The sequence below is a fragment of the Populus euphratica genome, unplaced genomic scaffold, assembly GCF_000495115.2.
Source record: "Populus euphratica unplaced genomic scaffold, PopEup_1.0 scaffold1934.1, whole genome shotgun sequence".
NCBI lineage: Eukaryota > Viridiplantae > Streptophyta > Magnoliopsida > Malpighiales > Salicaceae > Populus > Populus euphratica.
Genome location: NW_011501772.1, coordinates 4,123 through 14,564, shown reverse-complemented (window position 1 = coordinate 14,564; position 10,442 = coordinate 4,123).

Below are 10,442 nucleotides of genomic sequence, written 5' to 3'. Positions count from 1 at the left end.
GTAACTGACCATCAAAAAAAGACCCTTTTTAAAGTTAATGGGATGAATGATATGTCATCAACATTAATTCCTTTTAAAAAAAATTAAAATAGACATATCATCTATTAAAGTAAAAAAAAACGTCTATGGAATTACCTAGAATCAAGGTTCTTGATTTTTTGGCTTAGAAGCTTATTTTTCAACTCAATGTTTTATTCAAAACACCTATTAAAAAATCTTAAATATCTTGATAAATCCAAAAAAACCTGAAATCAATCCAAAATAAAAACTCTTCCTAAACTTAAATATAGTTTTTAGGCAATTTTAAAGCTTAAAAATAACATATACAAAACCCCTCTCACTGAATATAACTTGTTGGTATCAAAGATAAACAATCTTGGTGGGCAAAATCATTGTAAATGCTAATTTTCTCTTTCTAATGCTAGAATCCGACAAGTCTCTTTCTCTCATCTCTCTAACAAGGACTAAATTTAAATGAAAATGAAATTTTAGACTAAAATTGAATTTTAAACATTCAAAGGGACTTACAACTATATTATTCATAAAGCTTAAAAACCAAAGTGCAATTTAAAAAAAATTGTGAACAATTCACCCATTTTAGCTGCCCTTTTCATTTAAATTCACCTTTTTTCCATTTTAGCTGCCCTTTTCATTTAAATTCACCTTTTTTCAATGTTGCCTTTGCCTAAGAAATCACAAGCAATTCATCTTCAATTTAGGATCAAATTGCCACAAATAAAATTTTGAAGACTAAAGTGATAAAAGAAAAATATATAGTAAGTAAACAGTAATATCTGAGTGTGTGAACAATACAACACAGTGTTTTCTCTACGCCACATGCTTTAGAATTTTCTATAATACTATCTTTGATTCTCATGTTTTGTTGCGAGTTAGACTATTTTTTTATATAAATAATGATGTTAAGCATTGAAATAGGGTTAAAAATGATATCAATCATAACAAAATATGTAACAATGCTAATTACGTTTAAGCCAATATTCAATATCCCAACAAAATTGCAACCCATATTATATAACTAGAATAATTTGATAAAAAAAAATAAAGAGATTTAAAGAAAATTTGTTGACTTTTTAAATCTGTGACTCAGATCATTAAACCTGAAGCATCAAATTTAAAAAAATCATGAAGCCTAATTTCTATAAAAATTAAATATTCAAGTATAATTTTTTTTTAAAAAAAAAAGACAAGAATTTCAATGATACAGAGGATTATATGTGACTATAAAACATCTTCTGAGCCGATGAATTTCTTTTTTATATATAGTTAAAATCTTAGCCTATATTATATAACTTTATAAATTCTTTTATAATCAAGAAGCAAGCAACCAGGAAAAAAGCAATTTAGAGAACTTCCATGAAAGTTATAGCTTCACTAGCATCCTACTAATTACTATTCATGATATTAAAACAAAAGCTCAAATAGAGGCTGATATTATTGATAAAACTCAAATTCTCCCTCTCCCTTTAGCCATTTAGATTAAAAACTACCATATAAAAAAAAAGGTTCACCTCATCATGTCCTTTCATCAATTACAAACTTGTTAACATAAAAACCTACATCATTATTCATCTAAAATTACCCCTAAGAGTTGTAAGAAAATTCAAAAACAAAATTGTTTTAAACATATCAAAATAATTTCTATTTTAAAAATATAAGATAATTAAAAAAAATTAAAAAAATCAATATGAACAAAAAGTTCCTTCCAGAATCAATAGATAAAGGTGATAGAAGGCTATAGTGTAAAAGTACGGATTTAAACCATTAACAAGGACATATAAAGGCATAACCAAGATAAAGGAAGTCTTTTACAATGAAAATAATCAAATGATGACATGAAGAATCTTAGCACAAGTTTTAAGTGGTAAAAGAAATATTCAATATTGGTGTTTATGTATGTGTTTCTTTTTTCTGACTACTGGAAAATGAACATAAACATATCAATTGAAGGTAACACTGTTTAAAAAAATCTATGATAAAAGATCAAGGCATAGTCTAACTAGAGGGCAATGAGATGGTTAAGAGAAAGTTCATCACTTCCTAAAAAATAGTAAATAAAGCAGAACTTCTTGTGGTGAACATAATAGGGCAATATATGTTATAAAAAGCCCAAACTATATGATTAAAAACAACATACATATAATTTATAGAGGCAAACTCAAATGTATGGATGGTCACGTGACTAAAAAAATTATGTATAAAATAATAAGTCCTACCACAACTATAAAAGATAGATTGTAAAAAAGAGGGTAACCTATATTTTTTAAATAGATAAATATGCATGCATGTTATCTAACCCTAAAATACTAGCATTTATACAAAGTTTTGTAGAAATTTTATAGGTAGAAATCATTGGTGGACTCAAACAAGCCTTTAATAGATCCCAGGTAAATCATCATTGACCCTTAAGAGATGTCACCTCTCTAAATGACAAGGATTTTTTTAAAAAATCATTTTTATTTTTAAATTCTCCAGGGAAGTCTTTTTCTAACTTTTGCAGTTTGCTAAAGTTTTGCACAAATACTATATTTTTCTTACAAACTTACTATATAAAGTCTTTTTATAAGACTTTATTCCATAAATATTGTAAAGAAAAGGCAATAATCATACCCTATTTTTTATCCTCAAAACTTTTTATTAAAAAATGTCTTTTTAAGAAAAAAATCTTTTTCCAAACAAAAGTTCTCAAAGAAAAGGTTTTGGGTTGAAAAAGATAAGGATTTAGTTTACAGTCAGTAAAAAAAATTATATGGACATGCAATTAGAGTTTTAATTTTGGACTTTATTTCAATTTTATCTCTAAATTAGAGGGGATGATCTGTTTTGGTGTACATATAATTTGATTACTAGATTTTATAGATCCCTTTTAACTTATTTTATTTTTATTTTTTGATTGTTTTGGCAAGCATGTCTACTGTAGTTGTTAGCTAGTTTCGTGTATGTTGAGTTGAATTAGCTTTGGTAGCCTTTTAGATGCCATCTAGGGGTTTATTTCGCTAGTTTGGTGCTTTTTAACCCTTTCTAATTTCTTTTCACTTTTTATTTTTATTTTGGATTCAATTATGTTTTTTTTATTGGTTTTAGGACCCCATTACTTTCTTTTTGTTCTTTATATTTTTGTGTTGATAGTTATTAAGGGCTTTTGTATTTTAGATGTGATTTGTTATTTACATTCATTCATATCTATTTATGTATGATAATGATCGGGTTGTGTTGGTTTTTTCTATCCATTTTTAGTTTTTTCAAATGTTGAGTTGTTTTATATGGTCCATTGTGATCATTATGTCCTTGGTTACATTGCTTTGTTTAGCCTAACATGTTTACACCCTTTCTTTATGCATTGTTTTTTTTTTTTAAATGCTTATTTGCTTGGATTTGATTTTTTTTTCTTCTTTTTTTCAGTTTTTGCATCTTTTCTATGTTGATGACTCTTTTTTTTATTCGTAATAGCTTGCTTATCTATTATGTCTTTTTTCACATTTTTTAGTTTCAGATTGGGTTTATTTTGTACATAGATTTGGGATTATTTTACTTTCACTATTTCGACGGCCTACAAGCACCATGTTACACTTATTGTTCATTATTGTAAACATTATTTATTGGTTGAAATTACAAGAACACAAATTGTAACAAGTAATAATATAAGTGAGAAAAGAATAGTCAACAAGGATTGAAAAATTACTAACAAGTACTAAAATTAGTCAAATTATGATCGAATTGATGAATTGAATAATAGTGAATTTGTGTCCTGTAAAAGAAGAAAAAATAACTAAGTCTAAATCAAGATAATAATGTTATATAATTTTTTATTCACTATAATTAACCTTACGTTACATTTCTTATTAGATTAATTGCTATATTTCTTACTATTAATAATTAAGTTTCTATAATCTATTCATGAATCTTTCTTAAGCATTAATAAAATATCTTAACAAGTAATTTTTGGCATCTTTATCAAAATTCTAAACCTGTCAAGATTTATTAAGAACGATGAACCTTTAACAATTACATAAGGTCATAGATATCTATATCCCACAAATTTCTTATTGTATCTCAAACATTGGTAGAACAATTATTAATTTTTAGTTTCTAATTAATTCTCTAATGATATATATGGTGATCAATCATTCACAAGCATTAAGTTCAAAGAGAGATACTCAACAAATACCAAAATAATTCAAAAACAAAAACATTCACATATTGATAATTAGGCTACATCATAATCCTAGAAAAAAATTATTTCAAATCAAAATAAATAACAAGGTATTTGATACTTTTAACATAAAAAAAATTAATACTGCTTGGTAAATTTAGCTTTTTAAAGCTTACAGCTCCTTAAAGAAGTTGTTTTCTTCCCTTCTCTTCACTTTTATAAGACATCACCTCCCTTTTATAACAAAAAAAAACAAAGTAACTTTTAGTAGCTATCAAAAGAAGCTTTTAAATCCTTTATTCTCTCCTTTAAAGGAAATAAAATAAATTTTCTTGTTTATCAAATATTGCTAGAGATTTTTAGTTTTAGATTGCAAGGAAAATTTTGAATGAAAAACACTTGAATCACAAAATTTCTAATTTAGGAACAATTATTGCTTATTAAGTCAGCTTTTCGATGCTTTTTGAATAATCTCAAAACATTTTTTGAAATGAGAGATATTATAAATATACTAAAGCCTAGACATAGAACTTTTCAATTCGAGATTTTCTACAACATTGCTCTACAATGTTTTTGAATTCTCCCTTTGAATTTATTATTTTCCACAACATTTTACATGATCTTATTTCAGATATTACTGTTTAATCACCCCAATTGTTCTACATTCATTCAACTATTAAAGCTTATATGTTATAATATGCTTATTAGTAATCAAGTTTAACTTTCTAACCAATGCTGCACTAACAACATTAATATAATTATAATAATTATTAATTATATTATATAGCTTATTTTTTTATGTGGCTTTTAATATGAAAGATATTCTCTTTTTGTTACTCATCATCTTCTTCACTAACCTAAACATTCAAAGATCTTTTTATAATCAAGAATTCACATCTAACATTATATTTAACATCACTAACATCTTTAAGTGCTAGTATATTTTCACTTTCAGATTCATCATTAGTTGACTTTACTTCTCCATCACCTCTCAAAATCACAATCCTTTTATTTTGACATTATAATACATAATACTCAAATCCTTGATACCTAAAACTCTTAATCTCTAACTTATGATTCCGCTGAACATTATTTCTTCCTTCTTCCTCTATTTCCATAAGAACCTTTTTAATATATTAGGGTCCAACAACTTTAGGTACTACTATTAGCTTTGTTTATGTATCATTAGCTTCTCTTATGAAATTCGACTTCCAACCCTAATAAAATCTCAAATAACTACTTGGTCTTGCACTACCTTTTCTTTTCAACTATTTTTCTACCTTTATAGTCACGTGCACATATCTTTAATTTTTAAATAATATTGGTATTAGAAATATCTCTATATAAATCATTTAAAATTCTAGTCATTATAGTTTCTTTATCATTAAAAACATTAGCTTTAATCATAACTATTTTCATCTCTTTAAAATACTTATGAACACTTTTAGAACCTTCAGAAAAAAGATTAAAATCTATCATATATTCCATATAGTAATGATTAGGGACAAACCTTTTCTTTATAATTGTTTTCATCTCTTCTCATGTGTCAAAAAGTCTTTTTCCATTACACCTCCTACCTATAACAAGGTAATGTTATCAAATAATAGCATAATTAGTTAATTCAACTATAACTAGTTTTACCTTTTTTTTCTCCAAATAATGATGGTAATCAAATACAAATCTTATATTCTTTTTCCAATCTAAATAAGCCTCTAGATTATTATTTACTTGAAATGGTAGAATTTTAAGTTTTATGTTACCCAAATTACAATCAAAACCATTATGATCATTAAAATCCCTTCCTTCATTGAAATTCTTATTTGGCCAAAATCTACCACCAAACTCTCTCTTTGATCATGTCTCATATAAGGGATTTTGGTGTGCACAGGACTTCCTTCCATGATTAGCTATATCCTTCTCCTTCTTCTCCTCCTCCTCATCATCATCATTAATGTTTAGCTACACTTTTATATGAAAGAGAAAGTTCTTGTTTAATAGACCTTTTAGCCTTATTTTCCTAAAAAAATTAGGTCTAATAATCATCTCAATACTCAATTTATTCATCTTTCCTATCAAAACCTCTATCATTACCTTCAATCTATCTTGTCTTTTTTGTATTCGATTGTATCACACTTTTTGATGACATTGTGAATACCTGTAATAAATATTAGTAACAAAGAAAAATTTCCTCACACTTTCTTTCACATGTTTACACTCGATTTAATATCACTCTACTCTTGTTTTACACATTTCAATTAGGCTTTTTACTATAATAATCTCACAATGCACTTTGCCTTACTATTCCCTTACACTCTTAAAGGTAAATTAACAATTTATTAAATAATTAATCAAAACAATAGAAGGATTTTATAATAATAAAAACTCATGAACAAAGAAAAATACAAAACTAATCAAAACAAAACTTGAGGATAAATTTATGAATAGCAATATAAATTCATGCAAAATATAATCATGAAAAGAAAATATAAAATAAAAGCTATGGAGTTAAGGTTAAAGATTCTAACTGATTCAAGAAGTTAAGATTCAACTTCAAGAATTTTTAAAAAATAATTAAAATAAAAAAATAATTAAAATAAAACAAAAAAGATCTATACTAACTAGATTTTAATGGATCAATTCGGTGATACCAAGATTTGGTATGCAACTATTCGGAAAAATCAAGAAAATATTTAAGAAACTTTTAGTCAACCCTAAAATCTAAATTCATGTATTCATTTATACTCTAACTTATCAATTTAATCATTTCTTCTAATTTGTCCTTCAATTTTTCCTTTTATTTTTCTTTTATAATTCGGTTTAAACAAGATTTCTTTTTTTTTTTTTTTTTTTTTTTTTTTTACTTTAAGCCAAAATAAAATAAAAAAGATAAAAAATAAATATCAAGAACAATTATTTTTTGATGCTCGGCGAAATCAAGAAACTAAATAAAATGATTATGCTACATCTCTCTTCAACTGTGTTTTAGTGTTTGTGCTGTTCCGCGATTGCTTCTGTTCATTCATGATTATTAGCATTCTGTTTTGTTACTTAGCTGATTTTTTGTTAGACTCTTCCTTCTCCATCTCACCAACCTTTCTTGATTGAATATGAAAGATCCTTTATTTCTTTATGATCATTGCTGATCTTCATCTACACATTTGTTAAATTTTCCACATTTAAATAAAGAGGATACGCATGTGTTTTTGGCTCCCCCTTCTGCCTCATATTCTAGGAGACTTCGAGTCTGTCGAGCTTGTATTGATGGATAGCTTGCTATTTACACCCACGTTCGTTTATTTCCTTTTTGTTGTTTTTGTTCAACTGTTTTGTTCACAAAGTGCATACTCTCACCTATTCGTCGTTTAACGAAAGACTCAACCTTTTAACACACAAAAAAACAGGAAATAATCTGGCTTTTGTTGGTGTTTTCGTTTATATTTATCAATTTTCTGTAGTATTTTTGCTGTTACGTTGCTTGGTTATTGAACATCGACCCCTTTCATGTGTTTGCTGCAACCTTGTTCCCAGTAAGTTGTCCTCCTGATATTTTGTATAGCTTCTGTGGACCTGACACCAAAAATCCAACTCTTTCTCGCTGGCTCAAGTTGTCATCTTTCCAATCCTTACACCCAGTCTTACAAGATTAGTATCATCCACTGGCGCCATGTGAGTGTCCCTCCTGATTGCACCTTGGTCCTTTTGCAGGCACCGGGTACCGTTGTTGTTCCTCCTGCGCATTCTAGTTTTGTATGCTTTCGATTCAATACTTGCGCTTCAAAGAAGCTTGCTTGTGTTTCAATCGCTTCCCTTTTATACTAATGCGATGATTTTCCATCCAGCCCTACCAATGTTTAAGAAACGCCAAGCAAGTAACACTGCAGCCATTGCATGTTCCTTACACTGTCTTCTTCTCGTTCGCCCTCTGAATTCCCCTGTTTTCTCACTTCTGGGTGCCTTTGCTTTTTATTTTATTTTTTATTATTATTAATGGGGAGTTATCGTTAGATTATATATATCTCATCTAATTTAATTTTATAAATTTTAAAATTAATAATTATATAAACTTTTAATAATTATATAAAAATTTAAATTTAAAATCTAATTAATTGAGTATTTCCTCTGCTTTTTCTTTCTAGTTAGAAAAAAGACTGGAGAATTCCAAGGTCAATTAATTTCGCTTGACGTCTGAACATGGTTTCAATCACAAACGAGGACATGGCAACAATCGCTGTGTATCAGATTATCATGACAATTATGGCCACTGTGCTTTAAAAATCTTTATAAATATATAGAAAGAAATTGTGTATCGCTGATTTGTTGAATTTCACCATAAATGAATAATACTAATTAATACTTTTTAGATTAAAAAAATAAATAATCATTATAAACATATCATTCTCTGATTATACATTGCAATATTAAATGCTCAATCTCTGAAAAAAAAAAGTGTTGTCGAGATTTTTGTTTTTTTAATGAAGCTCGTCCTCTAATATGGACATTAAGAGTGTCCTAAAAAAATCTTTTAGGACTTCAATGAATTAAAAATTAAAAAAAAATGCTTTGAAAAATTAAACCAATGAGAATTAAATAACAGAATCAAGATGAAAATAATAAATCTAAAAAAATCTCAAGGAAATAACAAAATTCATCCCAACAACAACTTCATAATTTAATTCTTGGAAATCCAATAAGCAACAAAATTACATATAAAATCATTGAAAAAAATAAAAAATTAATATAATAATCAGATTTCATATTATTATCATTTTATGCTAATCTGATCCGAACAAATCTTCAACTACTATCAAATCGATACTCAAAACCCCTTGTTTTCACGTACCCAAATGCATCGGCAGGCTTGCACGCCATGCATGCACCTCTGCCTAATTCCTCAGCACCTAATTAAATTAGGCTAACCACTAATTGATAGCACGAGATAGCTAAAAGCTAACTCACAGAAGATAATCTCCAGCACATGTACGTAATCAACCAAAACTCTTTGCATTTCTCCCATTCTTTATTTCATTAATTTGTTTGATACCGGCCCTTCACCACAAATAATAATCATAATAATAATTCCAAAAAAAAAAAGAGGATAAAGAACCTTAAACCGCTATGATCATGACAAGAGCATTGAAAGTGAGGTGTTATGATTATAACAACACAAAAGTTCGGTTCTTGAGGTCCTCAAGAACTAAACTTTTCAGCAGCAATCACCCCAGCTAAACGTGCTTTTTTATATTTTTGTCCTGTGAATGGCTTCCATGGGCAGCTTGTCCAGGAATATTATCTCACCTTGTGCCATGTTTGCTTATTATTATAGAAGAAGAAGAAGAAGAATGAGGTAAACTGTATCTCAATTATTGATCATAACAGGCTTACAGCTAGCAGATGATGGCCTACCATGTTTGGATCTTATATTAGGATATGATAGAAAGAAACAAGTCTCCATTTTCCACCGTTCTTCCCTTATGGAATTTCAATATTTCGTCAAATTTTGCCATTTACCCCCTAGTGCTGTCAAACACAGCCAGGCAAATTGGGGGGGAAATAAAACAAAATGAGTCCCAATTGTAAACAAAATCATTTGAGAGAGATAGAAATGAAAAATCTTGAAAGTTGGAGGAGATGCTCGAATCATATCTAGCAATAGTCGCAAGGGACAGTTTACATTTCCATTCCACACGTGCCCAAAATGAGTGGAAGCTCCTATAAATTGTTGTTTTAAATTAATTTAGCTATTTGGAAGGGTGTTAATAATTATTTTTTAAAATATTTTTTGTTTAAAAATATATTAAAATAATATAATTTTTATTTTTAAAAAATTATTTTTGATATTAATATATAAAAACAATATGAGAACACAAAAAAAAATTAAAATAAAAAAAAATAATTTTAATTTTTTTTAAAACAAGTTTAAAATTTAAAATCAAACTGTTTTTTAAACCTAACTCACATGTTTTATCCTGGTCACATGTTTTAATTGGATCACTTAGATGAACTCTAATTTTTTTATAACTCAAAATAATATTATTTTAGTTAAAAATAAAATAATTATTGTAATTAAGTTTTTTATTAAGTTTTATTGGAACATCCGGATTTTCTATTTTTTTTTTAACTCAATTTAATTTCAGTCCCAAGTCAAATTTGAGGCCCGGCGACGCGGACTAGGTTTGAAAAGTATGGCTGAGAGAATTTAGTCTAAGCTAAAGGATAATTACGTCATGATTGCGATATAATAACATCTCTTGTGCACAGCCCCTTTATACTA